The following is a 21,258-nucleotide window of genomic DNA, read 5'->3' as shown; positions in this document are numbered from 1 at the left end:
TTTAAGTCTCTGCACCATGACATCCTTTCTTTTTCCCGGCTTGCCTTTTTATCAGCATCTATCACAATTTTTTGTCTTGGTGATATTAACATTGTATACTAAATAGCAGAGAACACTGAGAGCTGATATATCAATCTATTGGTACCTAGTAGTATTTAGTGAATAATTCCTTATATTCCTTATATTTCTGCTAAGTCAAAGGCATTCAGGGTCAACAGGATACATTTTTCTGAACATGGAGTGCGGTACCAAAATACCTTCTGGATTTGTTTACAGTTTTAACCTCTGGTTTCTTCCTAATCACAAAAGAAAGTGGTAAATGGTAAATTGTTTATTTGTGTCAGAAGCATCACAATTAAAATAAGGCAATTTATAAGACATAAAATTTAAATTTTAAAATACAAGATTAAATTATGTAGCCGTTGAACAGATCTTGCCCAGGAACTAGAAGCATTAATTGCAATCTGTCATGCTGCCATAAGAGCAGTAAATTAATAATGGAAAAAAAAGTTGGGTTCTTGTATTCACCTTATGTACAAGGTATCCAGGAAAGTTATAGAATACAGAATATCAGAATTGGAAAGGACCTTGGATATCTTTTAGTCTAACCCCCTGCTTGAGCACAAGACCCTATACTATTACAGACAAATGGTTGTCCAATCTCTTCTGAAGGCAAGCTGTTCCACTGGTTAATTGTTCTCATTGTTAGGAAATTTCTTCTTATTTCTAGGTTGGCTCTCTCCTTGATTAGCTTCAATCCATTGCTTCTTGTCCTGTTTTCAGGTGCTTTGGAGAATAGGTTGACTCTCTCTTGTCTATGGAGATTCTCAGTCATCCAGGTCATAGTTGTCCCAAAGATGCTTTTTCACGAGGCAACCGGACTTTCTTGTTTTTTCTTTGAAGACGTTCCACTTCTCATCCAAGAAGAGAGCTGAAGAAGATTCTTGGATGAGAAGCTGAACATCTTCAAAGAAAAAACAAGTTGCCTCGTGAAAAAGCATCTTTGGGACATCTTCTTTGTGATGTTAGATATTGGAAGACTGCTATCATGTCATCCCTAGTCCTTCTTTTCATTAGAGTAGACCTACCCCATTTCTGCAACTGTTCTTCATATGTTTAGCCTCCAGTTCCCTAATCATCTTTGTTGCTCTTCTCTGCACTTTTCTAGAGTCTCAGCATCTTCTTTTTTTTATTAATATCATGACAACCCAAACTAGACTCAGTATCCCAGATGTGGTTCTATCAAAGCAATATAATCACTTTATTTATTATTTTATTTATTATAACCACTTATATGTATGCCTCTTAGTCCTTTACTATCACAGATCTCATTATGGAACCTTCCCTTGTCAAAATGAAGGGCCCTGGCTCCAGTGGGTCATCCAGCAAGTCTACTACCTGAAGAAATGAATTTGAATCCAGTAGTTGGGTTGGTCCTACCCACTGAATTCACACCCATCCATACATATCTGTGCAGAAAATCTACTAAAAGAGTCTGCAATTTTGAGATTCCATTCAGCCTCTGACAGGAAATCTTACTGATTTCCAATATTAATCCTTTCAAGGTACTATTTTATTACTCCTAGGTGTTTGTTTTAGTAGATCAGAACATTGACCTGATTCTGTGTCAGTATAGTGTGTATGTGTGTGTGTGTGTGTGCATGAATGTGTGTGTGTGTGTGTTTGTAAGAGACAAATGTTATTGTTGGCCCTGTTCTATTTGTGACTACTGAAGGATCCATATTAAGTATTCTTTGAGGGGGGAAATGAATTGGAGTTATATTTTCTAGAGTTGGAAATTGCTTCGGGGTTTCAACGATGCACTTGCAAATTTTTAGAAATGTAGCTTAGCCTGTCAGGAAAATGTCCAATTATGGCCTGTGTTCTGTGAGATAATGACACTCCTCTAAAGGTACATGAATAAGTCAGTCAAAATGTAAGAGCAGGAAAAAAAAGATATAAGTACCGTATTGGAGAGAAAGATGACATCGCATTTTGTGCGGAATCTTTATTTCTGATCAGATCACTGGTTCTTGCGTGAAAGCAATTCCTGTGCTTCAATATGTCATGCAAACCTAGAAAACTGGATTATTTTAACAAACTATGGTTTAATTAACCAAGGTAAGCATGCTATGCAAGTTACATGGGTGTAACCAATTTATGCAATAACCTTGCATGGTCTATTTAATTATATGCATGTGCATGTGCTAACATTTATGACTTTAATCATCTTTTTAAGAGGATTCAGGCTCCAGCTTGGCCTTTTGTTATATCTTTGTCAATTTTCTACCAGTATATTCAGAAAATATATTTCTAAGGCAAGAAAGCATCACTTTTTCCTCCCTAGATTGAGATCCACACATCTTTTGATGAAACAATAACACTCCTCAAAATGGATGGGGCCAGGACAAAAATTAAAGTTGATTTGATTTAATTTAATGAAAACTACATTCAGTTAATTCAACATCTAGTGCTGTGTGAAGATTTCACCCAAGGAAGCCAGCTAGGGGCGATTCGCTCAATTCCTTTTTCAGATCCAATCTTCAGATTGGTTCACGGTATTGAATAAGGTGCATTCCAATCGATTGATTCAATTGTTTGTTTGTTTGTTTGAAGCATTGATGGACCTTATCAAAACAATTCTTAGAGCAACTCAATATACATTTGTAAATTGGATCTGAGGTGATCTTAACATTCAATACATAGCATCTTTTTTTAAAAAAAGATCAGAGGCACATTTTAGAGATCCTCTGAGGATCAGTTTTGGTTCCCTCCTATAGGACCTCAGGGTCTTCCTGAATTTTACCATGAAAAGGGTGGAGTGTCTGGCCTTCAGAAAATTGTTTCCTCTATTATTCTCTATGAAGGCTACTCAATCCTCATTTTCTGTCTATTGTACGCTCATTTACTGGCTGAAAGGCACAACAAAAATCTTTGGAGACCTGATCAGCCTGCCTATCTTTGGATATTAACACATCACTCTAGGCCAGAAGCTCAAAGCATCAATCCTGCCCTTAGCTATTATTGGGGTGTTATAGATTTAATTCTCGTAAACTATTTTGAACATTTCTACCACCCTCAGTTGTGGCAGAAGAAGAAAATAAAAGAGAGGGAGTATTCCATTTCTCCCTTTAATATGCAGATGAACCTTGAAATAATTGTTTGATAATGACACGCTGTTTTGGTATATGTTTGGAAATATCTCTTGATGATAATTTATCCTGCAATTATTGTTCCTTAGCCCCATCCTTATAATTACGGCAAAGGAGTATTATGCATCACTTCATTTAATATTTTCTTTGTCGGCAGCCTTGCCTCTTTTTAATACAGCTCAGAGCTGATAAAAAAACGATTATATGCAAAGCCAGGCAGCCTGGAAAACTTTGATCTCCTCCCCTCACTTTTCCTTGATTTCAGAGAATATGACTTTTGTGTGAAGTGGGTTTCAATACCGGTTTTCAGATCATTGTTTTAAACAACTTTCAGGAGTTATAAATATGCACTCGCTTTGATTTTCAAATGGCCTTGCAAGAAACGTGTTTTCTTTTCGAGAGCATTTGGAGAGGAATGTTAGCATGGTGAAAAGAATCTTGTTCTGCATTTGTTTGTAATTGCCAGGATGATTTTACAGGATCTGTAAAATCCTGAGATTCCATTCATGAGATTCCAAGGTTCTGTTAATGTAATGTGCTATTTGGAAGCTACTGTCAGGGGCAGGAAACCATAAGCCAAGGGTTCAAAAGCACTGTTGAGTTTATTCCATGCAATCTATAACACAAGGATCTGAGATACTAACGGTCAAGGTAAATTGGCACCTTCAAAGGGAGGGGTGGAATTTAGATCTCTTCCAGGGATGTAGGGATTCCAAACAGATAATGTGTTTGACCCAGCCCTCAGGCTCTGCCTGGTCATCTCCTACTGCTACAACTGGTGCAGAATGAGGTGGCATGGGCAGTTCTTGGGGCCCCCAGGCTGGATCATGTTACACCACTGTTTTGCAAACTGCACTGGATGCTTCTGGGCATAATTCAAGGTGTTGTTTATCACCTGGGTCCAGACTATCTGAGAAAGTGTCTCATCCCAATTAGATTGGCTTGCCCCTACCATGGGGCAAGGAATTTTGGCTGACGGGGTCCAGAAAAAGAGCTTTTTCAGCCATGACTCCTGCCGTTTGAAATATTGTGCCCCTCCTTCCCAAATGAGATCCTTCTGACCTTCCATAAAGGCATAAAGACCTGGCTCTGCCAGTTGGCTTGGGACCCTAGCAGGGGTAAATCACTCTGAAGGTGACTATCAGATCAAGAGAAGACCCCACCTTTCCTCATGTGCATCTTGCTCTCTTCGTCCCCATCTTTTAATTGTAAATTATTGGTTTAATGTTTTTACTGTCTTTTAATGTAAGCAGCCTAGAGTTGTCTTTGGAGGGGATGGTTGACATACAAGTCAGATGGATGGATGGATGGATGGATGGATGGATGGATGGATGGACAGACAGACAGACAGATAGACAGACAGATAGATAGAAATGTAACTTTACAATAAAGAGCTAATAATCCTGACTGTGCTTCTTGGACTATCTCACTAGGCTGACGTTGATCTTATGAGTCTAGGGAAGATCTCTTCTGAGATGTGTGCTACACCCCTATTCCTTTTGTGGGCTAAACTGCCTCTTATCTGACCATTGCTAGTCTGCGGCTCTTCTTCCTGTCCCCCAAAGTCATTCCCACATACTATTACAGGTGTTGCCTTTCAGATAATTACCGTGTTTAAAGGAACTTTAGTTTAATTAAGGATTTTGCTTCAGTTCCATCAGCCCGTGATGGCTCACTAACCCTTTTCTATGCTAATAGAGCTAATGGTAGTACATTATGTTGTCAAGCCCTGTAAGTGAATCTGTGAGGATAGCTGCTCAAGGCTAGATTTTGTTTTGGGTTTTTTTTTTTTTAATAAAAACTCACCTTGAGCCAGGCGGGGTAAATTTAGGCACCTCCATAACTGAAAGCACAATGAAAGCAAGCCAGAAGAGAACCCCAGGTAGAATTAAAAAGAAACACAATTTGGGCACTGTGTTATATGCATGCACACCTGCATATTGCGGACTTATTTTTTATAATATTTTATTAATTTTCCAATTTTACATTTAAGTATTTACAAAGCAATGTGGTGGCTGGGTTAGTCAATAGTTTGATAACAAAATCTTTAGTACAAATCTCAAGTTACAACATGAAATATTTCCTCTCTTTTTTCCCTTAACATTTACTATCTCATATTTAAGCTAATACAGTTATAATATCAACTCAGTAAAAACATCATTATTACATTTATCAATAAATTTTTAGCTTATACGTAAATTATTTTTACATTCAATTTTCATAAACAATCCATATCTGTTATTAATTTTTTCCCAATTTTTAGTTTCCCATCAATATTCCAATTTAACCTTTGATATTTATAATTTTCAGGCTTTAGGTAACCAAGATTTCCCTTATCTCAATTCATAACAGAATCTAATATCCAAAATACACATTTTATCTATTTGAATATAATCTTGTTCTATTTCCTAAAAGTTATCTATTTCCCACCATACTAAATCATCTACTTAATAATACAATATCCCCTTTAATAAATCAAAACCATTATATATGTTACCTGGGTTAATCAATAAATCAAACATATTCATAGTATTTGTTTTTCTTTTAGGTCTAATTTTTAAATATTAAACATATAAAATCCTTATTTTCAACTAATTTCCAAATATTTTAAATCTAATGACCAGAATTCCCCTTATCTCAACTTCTCCCTTTAACCCTCTAATTAATAATACAAAATCCCCTCTAATAAACCAAGACCCCAATTTTCTTGGTTGGTATGGGTGCTTGTTATGTTATCCTTTTAAATCTGTGTCCTTGAGTTAATAAGAAAACTTAGAATAGTTTAATTTACTGGTGTGTTATTGTCTTTGGATCCAAAAGAAACAATTGCCTGATCACTGTCCTGATAAAATAGTATGTCATTTGGGCAATGATATAACATTTTTATGGCATCATTATGCAAACCTGTAATTGATCACAAATGATGGACTTTGGGATTTAATGGACTTCCCTCTCCCTTTCTATGAGATTTTGCTTTACAATGGATAAACTGAAGCCATGTTTCCATTGAATTTTTGACATCTTCCGAAGATGAACAAATCTATTAAATCTATTTTTTAAATCTCACTCCTTTTCTATCCACTTTATGATAAAATGTATATCAATTTATGGATGTGTAACAGTTTGTTAAGTGCTCATTCAAAACTAAATTGATTGTAATTATTTCTCTCTTAATGAGCCAAAATCATAGAGCTGTCTTTAACATGAAGAAGACGAAAGAAGATCAGCCTGTTTCATGCTTCTTCTGAATCCCAGTTGAGCCATCCAGGGAAATATAGGATTTTAAAGACAGCCTCTTAAGAGCAAAACTCTTAAGTCTTCTTCTCTGAAAGGATCAAAGTATCACTCTCCATTGTCTTGCATTCAGACTTGTTAAGATCTTTCCATCCTTTGTTGTTGTTGTTGTTGTTAGTTGCGAAGTCGTGTCCGACCCATCGTGACCCCATGGACAATGTTCCTCCTGGTCTTCCTGTCCTCTACCATCTTCTGGAGTCCATTTAAGCTCCCATCTACTTCTTCAGTGACTCCATCCAGCCCCCTCATTCTCTGTTGTGCCATTCTTCTATTGCCTTCAATCTTTCCCAGCATTAGGCAATCTGTAACTGTTAGATGCAAGTAGCCAGAATAACTCTGTGAATGGATCAAATAAGATTCTTTATTGTTGATCACCAGTCTACAAGAATCTCACCAGACTGCCTGTCTTCCCTTGGGGAAGGGTTTGATTTGAAATGTCTCCTAGCCCTAATGGACTCTTTTAACACCCCACCCCCCAAACTGGGGCCTCCTCGCCTTCAATCGGTGGCTGTACCACAATGTTTATTATTTGCTCCAAAGGAATGTAAGAAAAAGAACGACATTCTTACCCAATCTTTCTAGTTGAAGATCAGCAATTACATTTCTAATAAAGGTAAGTATCATATTTATCTAATGCAATTACACATGGCACTGATGTTATTTAGTGAAGGCAATGAATGCAGCTGGGCTCTTCCAGATAACGCTAATTCCATCGAAAGCACTCATGTTGGCACTCCTTGTCGGGAATCTTCAGGATCTTGAGGAATAAGCACGTCTCTCCTTATATGACACTGGCACTAGCATCCCAAATTATGACACGGAGGAGTCCTGAGGTTTTACAGGCTTGTTGTGCAATAATGCTTTGTGGGTTTCTTTGCAGACTGAGCGAAACTAACATGGGTTCATGAACTTTACCTTCACTCTTCTTGCTGAAACCTGTGTGTTTTTCTCCCCCAGGTGTTTCAATTTTTGAAAAAGTTTTCTATCAAAACAAGAAAGCTTGCTAGTGGCGTGAAGTGTCTTAGAAAACTAGCTTTTTTTAAAAAAAAAAAAATCTTGCCTCTTCTGAATAACTCATAGATTTGGTTCAGTTTTTCCTCCAGATTTCTGGCTGCTTGTCTGAATGTAAACATATTTTAAGTGTTTCACTTTTAAAACACACACTTTGGTGTCCTTCAGTAATATTATTCCTAAATAGATTAGACATTTGCATGCCAAAACAACTAGACACAGAGACAGTTTTTTTTTTCCTTGTGCCATCACTCTGCTGAACACCTAATTCCCACAGGGCTGTCTTATGTCTAAGGATATTTACCCATGTAATAGGCTGCATTACTATTATCCTTCTCATCTTTCTTACTACCTTCTCTTATTGGTATCTTATCATTATATTACTTTGTTGTTTGTATGTATACTGTGAGCTTATGCACTGGAGACAAATTCCTTGTGTCCAATTACACTTGGCCAATAAAGAATATTCTAATTCTTATCAAAGTATTATACAGGGACACAGCTGCATACAATAATTTTTGTAGTCCCTGTTTTACAACACACACATACACACACACCCTTTAATTATACAGTTGCTGAAAACTAGTGAGATAGTTGATTGCTGTTTTGAACTGGAGAATGGAAGAAGACTCCATTGGAAGTATTAAAGCACTAGAGCAAAGAAAACCAGCTTGCTGCTGCTGCTGGTAGTGGAGAAGGAGGAGGAGGAGGAGGAGGAGGAAGAGGAGGAGGAGGAGGAGGAGGTGGTGGTGGTGCTGGGTGAGAACTGCAGACACCCAGATTCAAGTCCACCATCACTCAACGTGGGCCAATTTTTCTCCCTCAGCCCACTTGCTTCAGAGAGTAGTTCTTATGGGGAAAATAGGAGCAGAGACTAAGATGAATGTTGCTTTAAGCTCCACAATAAAATGCAGGGCAAAATTTTAAAAATGTGTAGTATAAAATATATATATAAAGACTGGTTTAACTAGTGCTGAGTAGAAAAGTTCAACTGTTTCCCCATCACTAGTACCGTCATCGTTCACATTCAATTTGATGGAACAAAATTTTCTTTAGAATGTTTTTTTACAGAGGGAATTCTTTTGGAGAAATGTTTAAAGGTAAAGCATCGTATTCTTACACCTCTGTGGTTCATGAAGGGGTGTGGTGGATGCCTGTTTGGTCTTCCATTTTAGGGGCAACTGACCCAGGGTCTGCAGCTTCCTTGTCACTCACTATTCTATAAAGGCCTTTAGGCTTCATGAGGGATCCCTTATCTCTAGGGGCTGGTTTCATTAATGGTGCTGCTCTGTCTGCTAAGGGGGATGTCTGACTTTGACAAGAGGCTGGGATATTTTCTTTTCCCTGGAAAAATTCTAGAATAATTGACCATAATCTTGTTCTTGTCTCCAAAATGATGGACAACTTCAAAGGCCAGCAATAGCAGCAAAAATCAGAACATTTGTTTCCTCCATCCTGATCGAAGCAGATAACAATTTTTAAAATGCATCCTGGACATGCCAGAGAAAATAGGAATTGGTTTTGACTGCGTTATTGGAATTCAAATATTAACTCACATGATTTGGGCTTGTTCTATTGTTGGCTTATTTTGAATTGATATTCATAGAATTATTCAACTCGACTGGAATATCATTAGTCACCCAGGATTAATAAATACCTTTTCAAATTTAATTTAAAATTAAACTTTAAAATAATACATATTTATACGTTTTAGAATTTAAAAGCAAGACATATGGATTGAGTAGGGGTAGGGAGTGTCCAAACATTTGAACTAGATTTTTGGGACAAAGGGAAGGGAAGATTATTTATCTACCTTTATCAAAGTTTTCTACAGTTATTATTTTTTTTCTCAATGCATTTGTAGCCTTTCTTTGTTTCTTTTCAAATTGTTTTACAGTTGGATCCTTTATATTGGAAACATCTTGACCAACCTCTGCAGGATAGTGTAAGATGAATTTCGTATCTGCATAATTTTTTCCACTACTGCCACTATTATTATTTGTGTCTTCCATAAAGCACAAGTGTAACTCACAGGACACTTTCCTATTTGACTCTCCCATTGTAGGCTGATGGAATCGCACCCCACTCCTCTTTTCATTCTTAAGCGCATGAATTTTCAGAGCTATACACAGGGAGGCAAGCTAATGCTTTTGAAGAGATACGAATCTCACACTGCGCTGCAATAACCAATTAAAACAGCCTTAGCAGGAACCACATGCCGTTTATAGCTCTGAAAGACCAGTTAGAGGCACTGCTAAACAGAGCCATGGATGTCAGCCCACAAGCAGATTTTAGCATGAATTTCCACTGCACACAAGAATGTCATAACGCTCTTGGCAGACTTACTTTTGTCAGCTCATTACAGCCTACACCTGCAATCTATTGGCAATGCCATGAAGGATGTAGAAGCAGTTCTGAAGATGAATGGGAGAAAAAAATCTTTTCCTTTCATTGCTGTTTTTTTCCCCTCCTAATAAGAGAATGCAAGGTAAATTCTCTCGGTAATTGTATTCTCTTCCATATCTGAATATTGCAGTCTAACCCTTCTAGCTGGCATTTATGGACTGACCGTTGCTGCCACAACATAGGCCCAACCTAAAAGTCACTTCAAATTCTACCCTTTTTAACTGAGCCCATCCCAGTACATACATCCTGTTCATTCAAGATTGATTGAGGTGGTCATTCATGGAATTTATGATGCATGGGAATGAATGCCATGACAAGGTATTTTGCTCAGTGAGTTTTGTAAGTTTTAGAGGATTGATTAAAGGCCCAAGTGATAAAAGTCCTTCTGAAAAACTGGATCAATGTTTAAGGTGCTAATGATATTTTGCAGAGGGGAGACATTTTGAAAAAAACGAGGTGCCCATAAGTGTTCATCTATTTTTTTTTCTCTTTCTGTTTCTTCCCCGTTCTTTCTCTTTCTTATTTTTATAGGCAAGCTTGTAAAAATCCTAAGAAATTTCCACTTGCCCCCAAACTAAATCAATATTATATAGGATGCAGAGAGTTTCACAAGGAAAAAAAATATTCTGCAAAAAGGGAGGGAATATTTTGTTTGGATTGAATAGGAAACTGCTGCCAGTCTTAACTCTCAGGCAATGTGATATAAAGGATAAAACGATGGACTAGGATCAGGGAAGGAGAGGCTGTAGAGCTCTCTCATCCATAATAATTACCTTTCTGCTGTAGACCCCTAACCACCAAATACAGGGTAGATAGCACCACGCAACTTTCTTTCCTTCATTTCTAATGCAAGAGTTTTGAACACCTGGAAAGGCTCATGGATTGATTTTAAAAAAGTACATTAAGTGGGTGTAGATGAGTTAATTAATGGGTAGGAGGTAGTGTGAAATTGAGGATCAAGGAAGCATTAGGTGTTTCAAGAAGGGGTGGCATTAATGTGGCTCCAAGGGGACAGACTGGTTGATCCAGGGATAGGAATCGATGTGAAAAAAGTGTGAATGGGAAATAAGGCTTTACTCAGCCTTTATCCTGTTTTGAACGTCCTCTTCTGAAAGGCTGTCAAAAACAAATTGTAGCTTGTTTCTGTTCAAGATTAATGGCACAAGAATTATTTGACTAATAACAGCAGTCAATGAAATTATAAATTTGGGAGTTGAAAACAAGAGAATTCAAGAAACAAGAAATATCTTTTACCTCTTCCTCTTCCTCCTCTTCTTCTTCCTCCTCCTCCTCCTCCTCCTGCACCAGCACCAGCACCAGGTTTATTTAGATGCAAATGAAGTTAAATTGTTGCAAATGTCCTGTTAAGTGCACTTGGCTTGACAGTTAGAAAGCTAATTTTCCTTAGTAACCAACAATCCCAGTGAGAATCTGCCTGCTTCTTCCCAAGAGGTCACTTTCCTGTAGTTTCTAGAATGTTTCCTTCATGATTTATCCATTCCTATGTTTAAAAAATAAATCAATTGCAGTTGACCCTGCACTGAAAATTCTATTATGAATGGCTGCACACCTCTTAATACCCATCTTCTTGTAGGAGAGGCCATTCCTTCCTTGACTACATAATACCAATATGAAAGAAAGTTAGGGAGCATAAATATAAATTTAAGTGGTTTGTGACCTGTGACACTGACTTTGTATGTGCTCTAAAGATAAGCACCACTCAAGGATGCCGACTGTCTTGACAAGGTTAATAACATGCCCTAAATCTCATATCAAACTCAAATGAGCATCAAAAAGGGCCTTGTTTAAAAGTCATGAAGTTGCACATTGCTTACATGCCTTAAAATTAATAGGGATATTTAGACACTTGCTTCCCTCCCTGTATCCATATTCATAACTTGACTGAATGATGGCAGGTGTGCCTTCAAACATTTTTCCCCCATTCCAGCTTCCTTGAAAGACATGGAGAACTAGGCATTGTGCTCACAATTGCGTTGAGTCTATTTTTAAATCCAATATCACATTTTGATTTATGGTATTGATAGGTCTTCTATTCTTCCAGAAAGACTTTTAATGTTCAACCCAGATTTTGCTTTACATATTAAAATAAACACAGAGACACACATACACAAAGATGTGAGAGTTTATTAAGTTTTGGACTGTTACTCATTATCTTTGTTTGTCCTTTTTCTGAGATAAATTGAATTCTGCTTATCACCTTTTCTCTTACACACACACACACACACACACACACACACACACACACACACACGTATACATGTACTTTCTTTTCTGCCTTCTGGTTGCCGCTCCAAATTACCCTTTGAGGAAGGCTCTGACCTCAGACAAAATTTCTGTGCCCTTGCACTGTATCTAAGGCTGTCACCTATTTGGAACTGGACCATGTGACAGGTAGGCCAGCGTGCATGCAGCTCAACCTGTGCAAGTGGTGGGCCAGCGTGCATGTGCATGCACCTCAACTTGCAGTCAAGCTGCATGTGCATCCACATGCACACTGGCCCATTGCTCATGTGAGTTGAACTGCACATGCGCACCAGTCTGCCGCTCACATGGCCCGGTTCCTCTCTCCCCCTGTAGCTGGGCCACCAAGCCACAAAGGTTGGGGACCACTGATCTAAGGGACTTGGACATTGTGTCAAATTGAATCAGTTTCAAGAAAAACCAACAGTCAGTTCTCCCTCCCTCCCTCCCTCTCTTCCTCCTCCTCCTCCTCCTCCTCCTCCCTTCCCTCCCTCCCTCCCTCCCTCCCTCCCTCCCTCCCTCCCTTCCTTCCTTCCCATTTGCATTTCTATTTCCATCTTCACTGTCCTATGCCAGTATGGGAACAAAATATTTTATAAGAAAAATAAATACCAAAGCAATTTAATATTTCAGTGGCCAGCTCCTGAACTATAAACATACTATAAAAATTGACAAAGAAAGGATATTACCGCATAAACTCTTGAAGTAGCCCATAACATTCCAATACTAACAGTACTATCATTTCCATCACTGCCTGCTTTTTTAACTGCATTCACAAAACATGTTAACCTGCTTACTCAATTTACCAGTTTCTGGCTTCTATGTAAATATTTTGTGTATTCATGTGCTTTCATTTTGTAAATGTCTTGGGAGTTTTGTTCCTAATGGAAATGATACCCTAGTTTCTAGGTATGAATTATATGGTGATTATTTATTAAACTGCAGAAAGTGCAGTTGATTTAAGAAAAGTGAATATAACAAGCCAGTCTGCTTCCCTTCCCTTTGCTTTTGATTTTCTGAAAGCCAAAATAATTCCGAGCATTTTGCAGTATAGCTAACATTCTTTGAGCAAATATTATGCCACAACATGGGAGATGGGGAAAAAAACACCTTCAAGTCAGTTTACCTTTTGAGTAATCCTTAGACAAAATTAGATATAAATTGCCGTGCTGTGATTGGGATGCAGAAATGACCTAATTAATTAATTCTCCCTTTACATATTGTATAAGAGGTATGATAATTTGAGGCTGGACCTTTATGCCTTGAGTAAGAACTCAAGGGTTGATTTGCTTTGATGATCCATTTGTTTTCTTAGCTCCCCATGGTGTTCTCAAGAATCTTTTCCAGTAACAAATTTCAAAAGCATCCAAGACTTGTAAACAGATAGATGACCTTGAAGCAAATTTTCAAAGACCATTACAAGCAGTCCTCAACTTACAACCACAACTGGGAGCTGAATTTGGATTGCTAGGCAAGGCGATTATTAAATGAGTCGTGCTTAATATTATGATCTTTTGTTCAAGGGTTGTTAAGAAAATCACTGCAGTTGTTAAGTAAATAATGTGGTTGTTAGCTTCTCCCATTGACTTTCCTTGTTGGAAGTCAGCTGGGAAGGTTACAAATAGGGATCACATGATCCCAGAACGCTGCAACTGTCACAAATATAGGCCTGTGGCCAAGACTCTGGATTATTTTCATGTGATCATGGGGATACTGTGAAGGTGGTTAAGTGAGAGGACTGGTTGTAAACCACCTTTTTCAGTGTTGTTGTATCTTTGAATGATCGCTACACAAATGGTTGTAACTCAAGGACTACCTGTACGGACAAAAATAGACTTATCCGGAATAGACTTATTATGAATATTAAGTATTCAGAATTTTTCTGTTTTTATATTTTTGTAGTATTTTATGCTTATAGCTTTATCTTTTTAATACCGTAAGCCTACCCAGAGCTATCCTGTGGTAAGATGGGTGGCCGATAGATAAATAGTAACTTAATATTATGAATATTAAGAAGAGAGGCAAGTTGGCTCCCTGGAATATAAGAGGAAAGGAGGAAAAGTATAGTCTACAAGATCCTGTTACTTTAATGTTCCAAGAGAATATAGGTCTAGCCTTCCCGTGGAGTTGATTTTTGGGTCTGGTATCTTGTGGGGTTGATAAATCTCTTTCTGTCCTGCTTCTTCAAAGTCCAGCTTTCTCTTCCATAGATTCTGATCTTCGTTGATCTAGACAGGTTCTGGTGTTTGACTATCCCGTCCAAGGCCTTCATTGCAACTCTGTCAAATGCTGGCTTATATCTTGACTGCTTATTAGTGATTCTAAAAGGCAGCTGCTACTCACCAGTTCATTATCTTCCCTGTCTCCTAAGGCTGGTTGCTGCATTTGTCCAGTTTGCTCTTTTTCGGACTAAATCTTAGTCTCCTTTTGGTGCCATCAGGCTAGCATAAAATAAATAAAAAAGAGGTTATTTATTCATTTCTACTCTTCCATCTTTCAGAAGTTCAATTCTCTCCCATCCTATCATTGGAATGATTGCAAGTGTTGGAAACAGCACAGAGAAGGTGAACCTGGCAAATATTGTTTTAGGTGATTAATTTATCATCCTGCTGACAAATGCATGGGTCCATGTTTTGTCCATTTTAAATAAAAAGGGGCCTACAACTGGGAATTTGAGAGGGTCAGCAGAGACCCTTTCTCCATCTTTCTGTATATTTTCTCCCTTGGATTCTTTGGGCCTCCCAGCTTTTAAATGCACTGCTGTAACAAGCTCAAGCAATTATATACTGTAGTAATTCAACATGGCATTATTTAATTTTCTACATTTAGCACCCAATGCAATGTGACAAGAAGTAAATTACTCAGCCCTAAGCACATTGCTTTAGTGTTATTCACTGCTTCAGATAAGTTTGTTTTATAGTTGTCAGTCTTGATTTTCTTCTATACTTGCTGTCTTTATTAAATGATAAAGCAACATGTTTATCTTTACTAATCATTCCTGGCCAGGCTAGTAAGAAAAAAAAAATCTAGGTGATTAATGGATTTTTTTTTTTTAAAAAAAGATAATTTAATTTCTTTTGGTTTTCATGATCTAATTTGTCTGTTAGTGCTGTTCTGTACTGTTAAAACCAAGCAACTGCTAAAGGAGAAGGGAACAAAGAGAAAAACAAAGTAAGACCAATAAATTTTGCCTCTCGAGTTGCTTAGAAACTAAAGCTCATTTCATTCAGTTTTCCATTAACTGAAAATGTAGCCACTTTATAGATTTCAACAGAATTAAACTTAAACCTACAGAATTGGGTTTATTAATTTCTGTCATGGTTCAATGGGGAAATAAGAGAGGACATTCATTAAGTATACACAATTATCAGAGACAAAAAATGAAGTGCAGTGCTATTAAGTATAATAAAAACGTTGAACACCAAGGAAATTTTCATTAAATAGAATCTATTCTGTATATGACTCCACTTAATCCTTTCTGTCCCTTTCCCCCATCCCTTTGCCTGCTGCATCCTGTTTAATTTTTATTGCTTAAATTTATATATATATATATAAAAAATTCTTAATATAATTATGATTAAATATTTGCAATGAAATGTGCTCTTATTTAGTGAAACAAGCTTTTTTCTGGCCTTTAGCTCTTTAGTGTTAAAATAGTTGTGGAGACAACTTGGGTACTGAAGAAGGCAAAGTTATTATGGGAATTTCTGAATACAAAGAAGACAATGCCTTGGGAGGAAAATGCCTTATAATCCATGGCACTCTTCATGGTCTTTCTCGGGGGCAACCTGATATAATATTAGTATTTGCAGACAATTATTTTTCTCCATCAGATACAAATGTTGGATATCCTCTGTCCTGGCTCACAAATTAATTCCATCTGTGTTTTTAACATGAAAGTTCTCATTTGCATCTCTGTACGTAAAGGATGGGAATAAGACAAGGTGGTCCATCTTAGTAGATCATATTAAGCCTGCAAGTTGGAATTCCATAGTTTTGGTTTCAGGACTGTCTTCAAGAGGGCCAAAAATCAAGATTTACCTTAGAGAAAGTGGGGTAAACAATGTTGAGATGACAGCTATGAACATGGGATAACAGCCTTGTTCCCTTCCACTTTTTTTACAAGAATTTGTTCCTATTCTTACTCTTCCCTACAGGCTCCCCTACCTGATCAGACCTATTTCTATTTTTATTTCAGCCCCATATGAAACCCATTTGAATACTTGGGTTTGCAACACTTTCTGTCCCAATCACTATAATATGCTAAAATTAAAAAAAAACCTTCCAGGTAGACGGTTTAAATGTTAATTTAAATGTTCTTACAGAGTTTTCTTTTTAAGACCAAGAACCTCAGACAATGAGCAAATCAATCATTAAGTTATCCCCAAGAGATCTGTGGGTATCGTATGCTTTTCTGCCTCAACTGCCATAATATATCTAACATCATAAGCTTGAAAACAAACAATTCATCTTAAGGTTAACAATACAGGGAAAGTCATAATAAAATGAGAATCAGAGAAGATAAGGAATAAACTACCTAGCAAACATGTAGGGGGGAAAAATGATAGTTTTTAACAGCTATTGTAAAGAAGAAAGCAAAGTATAATAATTAACACTGCACCAAATTGTGTGTTCCAAGTTCCACAATGTTTCCTTTCATTGCAAAAGAAGCTTCTGTGTCTTGTTGACTTGAACATGTTTAATGATGTCTGAGATTATTTCATAACTGTCAAGTGACCAAGGGTGCTGATGTTTTCCACCATTATGTGTATTTCCATCCCATACTGCTGGGTCTGAAAAAGTCCAGCCAGAACAATTTCTGATATCTTTACAGATAGTGCTTGACTTATGATTACAACAGAATTTCGCTGGTTATTGAGTGAGTTATGGCTGCTTTCATGACATGGTTTTTGACATGGTTGTTAAGAGAATTATTGCAGCTGTTAAATGAACTGCAGGATCATTAAGCATGTCAGAAGAAAAAAACACCTTCCTTCCTTCCTTCCTTCCTTCCTTCCTTCCTTCCTTCCTTCCTTCCTTCCTTCCTTCCTTCCTTCCTTCCTTCCTAACATATCCAATGCACCTTCCTCCTATTTTCCCCATAGCCACCCTGTGAGGTGAGTTGGACAGAGCACCAGGTCACCCAGCTTTCATACCTCAGGTGGGACTAGAACTCAAGGTCTCCTGGTGATTGGCCCAACATCATCCAGTTAGCTTTCATGCCTAAAACTCACCATCCTTTGCTTTCTACACCAGGGGGTCAAACTGCCGGCCCGCAGGCCGGATGCATCATATCAAAACCACGCCCACCCTATTGCTGGCAATGGCAAAAAAGTCACGATACATCACAACACGTCACGTGACGTTGCGAGTTAAGGCCAATGCTTTAACCACTAGACCAAACTAGGTGTCATGTAAGATACAAACTTATTCATACTGATTTTGGGAAATGCTGTTTGACCAGAATGAAATTCAGCTCATCAGACAGTCAAGCAACTTTTCACAATTCAATGATTCAAAAAGTCTAATAGCAAATAGTTCGAACAAAATTAAAAAATGTGTCTTGAGCCATACTCTCTTTCCAAAATCGCATCTCGGCAAACCCGATATAAAACTCTAATTCAGTTTCTCATTAGGGCTTGGCAAGTCATGCAGTCTTTAATTTCGCAAAAAATAAAATAAAATAAATACCTTTGAAATGAACTCGGAGGAGGGGGGGGGGTGCTGGAGAACTCCTCCATTTCGTCTGCAAATCATCAAAGCCAACCTATCACATTATGATTGTTGAATTCAGAAAACATAAACAGTTTATGTCAAAGATTAAGAGACAGAGCTGGTTTTACTTTTGACATATCTTGTCTCCAAATCTTCCCTTTGGATTTATGAAAGCGCTATCATGTCAAAGCAACCTCATTTATATGATAACACGTCAGTCGTATTTTACGAGGGCTGCACTCTGGTGCGGAATGTTGCTTTTTAAGTCCAAAATTACAAAACCTGAAGAAGGAGACATAATTAAAATACATGTTAGCAATGATAGCATGCGTTTGGCCTCTGGTGGTCTGCATTAATCATCCCCTGTGAGGGTGCGATAAAATCATAATAGCCTTTTTAAAAGTTAAAATCTAACTTGAAATTCTATACATTGCAGTGAAACCTTTGAGCACCTTCATTGGCTTAAACCTATAACCAAACTTGGTGTCCCACCTTGGAATTGGCTCGAGCTGCGTGTGCAAAGCAAAAATTAAAAAAAAAATGAAATTGATAGGGACAGCCCAGGAATAGACATCACACAGCTTTTGACCACTGAAGGGAGCGAACAACCAATTCTTGTAGCTTTTTGGTCCTGTTGTTCTTCCGAGGAGGCTTGCTTTAGCAGCTGGCAGTCTAGAGCAGCTGCTGGGGCTCTCATACAGTAACCTGGGTTTGCTAAACATCATTTATCATTTTGAGAAAGCTTCTCCTTTTTGCAGTAATGACAGCAGCAGCTTCTGGTTATCCTGAAAGGACTCCATCCGTGTTGGGCGGCTCTAATAAATTTAAAGAAGTAAAATAAATAAGTTATTGGTGCTCCTTAAAGTTACAAAGTTCCATCAGTGTGACAGCCCCTCAACCAAGATATGTTTTGCTCGAGACTTCCTCTTCTGGTGCACAAGTTGCAATGTCCCCCTCTGTGCCAATCATGAAGAAGGTGAATGCATTATCAAGAAGGGGGTTCAACTAAGGTGCACGCAAAGATTTAAACATGTCTTTTATAATGCATTTTCATTGATTCATCCATTCCGAATAGACTGATGTTCCAGAGCAAATTCAGGGATTTGATAGTTTCAGTAAGAGTTAATGTGGTGTACTAGTTAAGAAGCTGGACTTGCATTGAGAACTCCCAAGTTCAAGGCCACCATCAGTCACAGAACTTTAGATAAGTTTTGGGCAGTCATTCTTAGATCAACCTACCTCATGGGTTGTACTTTTCTACAGAATGACCTCAGCCCCGAAACCTCCAGTAAGATTTACTATCCTGGCAGTTTAGAGATAGAAAACAGATGGGAAGATACAAACTACGTGAGCTGTGCCAAAAAGTTGAATCCAGTGTGCAAATCGAGTGATGAGAGTCAAGACACACATTCATTCTAAGTGATAAGAAAGAGTAGTTGGATATATGTTGCACCATTATTGTCAGAGTCACATCCTGATAAAAATATTACTGAACTGGTAGATACACAGATGAGAAAGCTTTCAAAAGGACTGCTAACTGGAGTAGTTCTACAAAAGCCAACATACAGTCATAGAAGACAAATAACAGTAAGGACTCATCACATTCTAACCTGGTTTGCAATTCCAGAAGAAGTTGGCTATTGAAGACATGGTAGAATCCAGGTTCAGTCATGTTTTGCACACAACCAATCAAATCAACATGGTTTAAAGCTGGTAACCATTTTCTTATCCCAATAATTTCAGTGAGTTAGCTCTAACCATAGCTAAATCAGGATTCACTCCAAATATTTTAAGAAGACAGTTTTTAATATTCTGATGGCCTCTTAAGCTTGTTATGACATCTTAATAATTAAATCTGTGTTACGCTGACATGCAATCAGAGTGGGGGTAAAGGGAATATGATGTACAGAGATGGCTGGAAAATTTGTTCAGTTCATTTTTTAAAATCAGAACTAATAAGATTTTAGAAATTTCTTCATAATAAAGTTGGGAAGGACTTGGGATTTTAAAATTTTGAATGGCCATCCATAAAGTTGCATATTTCATCTACTTGTAGATTTCGTAATGCTGCTAACTCAGATTAGGATTACCTGTTTCTCCTTTTTATTAACAATCTCCTTGCCTTTAACTTCCAAGTGCTAGTAATTTATAATACCTCCATTGTTTCCATCCTTTAAATTGCAGTGTTTGGTTCATAACTTCATTTCAAATTTTGGTTTTTTTATTCTCTTGGTTTTCCTTTACAATTTCTTTCCAAGAGAAATAAACATTTTTTTTTCAGCTTGGTTCATGCAAGCATATACAGAGCTTCCAGGAAGACAGAAAGTTGTATAACAGGGTAGTTGATGGTAGTGGAAAATACAGTTCGTTTCACAATAAAATAAGCTAAATTAATATCTCCAAGAGATGTCCAAAAATAAACCCAATACCATGAAAATAAGATGGAAAAAGAGAAGAAATTTTCACAGGGAAATTGCGATTATTATGGTTGTTTGCGCAGTCAGACAGATGTTTAAACTGGATCTGGCATTTTTATCCACCTCTCGAGTGCTTTCCAAGGACCTGGGATAGGCAGATGTTGTCGACTGATCATAGTAAAGGTATTGTTGCAGAATGTACAGTAAGCTTTTCTAAGTAAAGCTGCCTTTTGCAATTGACTGGTAGGGATTATTATTATTATTTTGAGAATTTGAAAGGCAGACTTCACCATGCCATTATTTTGTGCATAGTAAAAATTGTTAATCCAGCAAGGTGTATGCTATCTCAATCGCTTCATAAGCGGGGGGGGGGGGGAATGACATCAGCTGCCTCTGGAACAATTGGATTTCATTCCCATTTGCAATTTAGCTCTCTATTCGTCTACAGCTACAGTGAATCTGTTCTGCCTTAACCATCAACAACACTCTAAGTGTGAAATGTTCAAATGCTGCTCTCTAACACAAACCCTTAATTATAGTTTGGATCATTTTATTATCCTGCCAACACAGAGTTGTCAAAAGTAGCTTACTTCTAATTAAATCCACCAGCTTTGCCCACTATCCAAACATATCTTATATTTTCCTACATGAAACTATAATGATTTTATGCTTCTTCAATTGCAAAATGTTAGATTCGACAATCAAACAAGCCGGGAAGTTGTTAAATATGTGTTTAAGTCACAACTGGGACAATGTTTCCCAGGGGAAAAAATAGGACCCATAAATATTTCTACTGCACGTCAGCTACATCTTTTATTTTGTAATATTGACTGTAGTATATTTTTTGAGGGAATATTTCAGAAATAAACAAGATTAGATTGAGATTTTGTTAGCTTCAATTACTAATCTACCGCTATACAATTAATGGAGCATTTCCTTGTCATATGGAAACATAGATAATTTAACAAAATGAATGTCTATAATATATATGTTTGGAAACA

General features: G+C 37.5%; 1 long non-coding RNA gene across 1 annotated transcript in view; it reads right to left on the bottom strand.

The window, feature by feature from the left end:
- Nucleotides 1–5,738: 5,738 nt before the first annotated feature.
- LOC120300920 overlaps nucleotides 5,739–21,258 on the bottom strand; it is a 68,242-nt gene continuing 52,722 nt past the window's right edge. The window contains exons 3-5 of the long non-coding RNA XR_005554782.1: nucleotides 17,817–18,122; nucleotides 14,469–14,566; nucleotides 5,739–6,782 (exon numbers count right to left, since the gene is read on the bottom strand). This is a non-coding gene — a long non-coding RNA (uncharacterized LOC120300920). The remainder of the gene's footprint in view (nucleotides 6,783–14,468; nucleotides 14,567–17,816; nucleotides 18,123–21,258) is intronic.

Source organism: Crotalus tigris, unplaced genomic scaffold (genome assembly GCF_016545835.1).
Source record: "Crotalus tigris isolate CLP2741 ecotype Arizona unplaced genomic scaffold, ASM1654583v1 scf7180000024362.2655971311:6658466, whole genome shotgun sequence".
NCBI classification, from domain to species: Eukaryota; Metazoa; Chordata; class Lepidosauria; order Squamata; family Viperidae; genus Crotalus; species Crotalus tigris.
The sequence above is the reverse complement of the archived record's forward strand: the minus strand, read 5'-3'. Positions and strand labels throughout refer to the sequence as shown.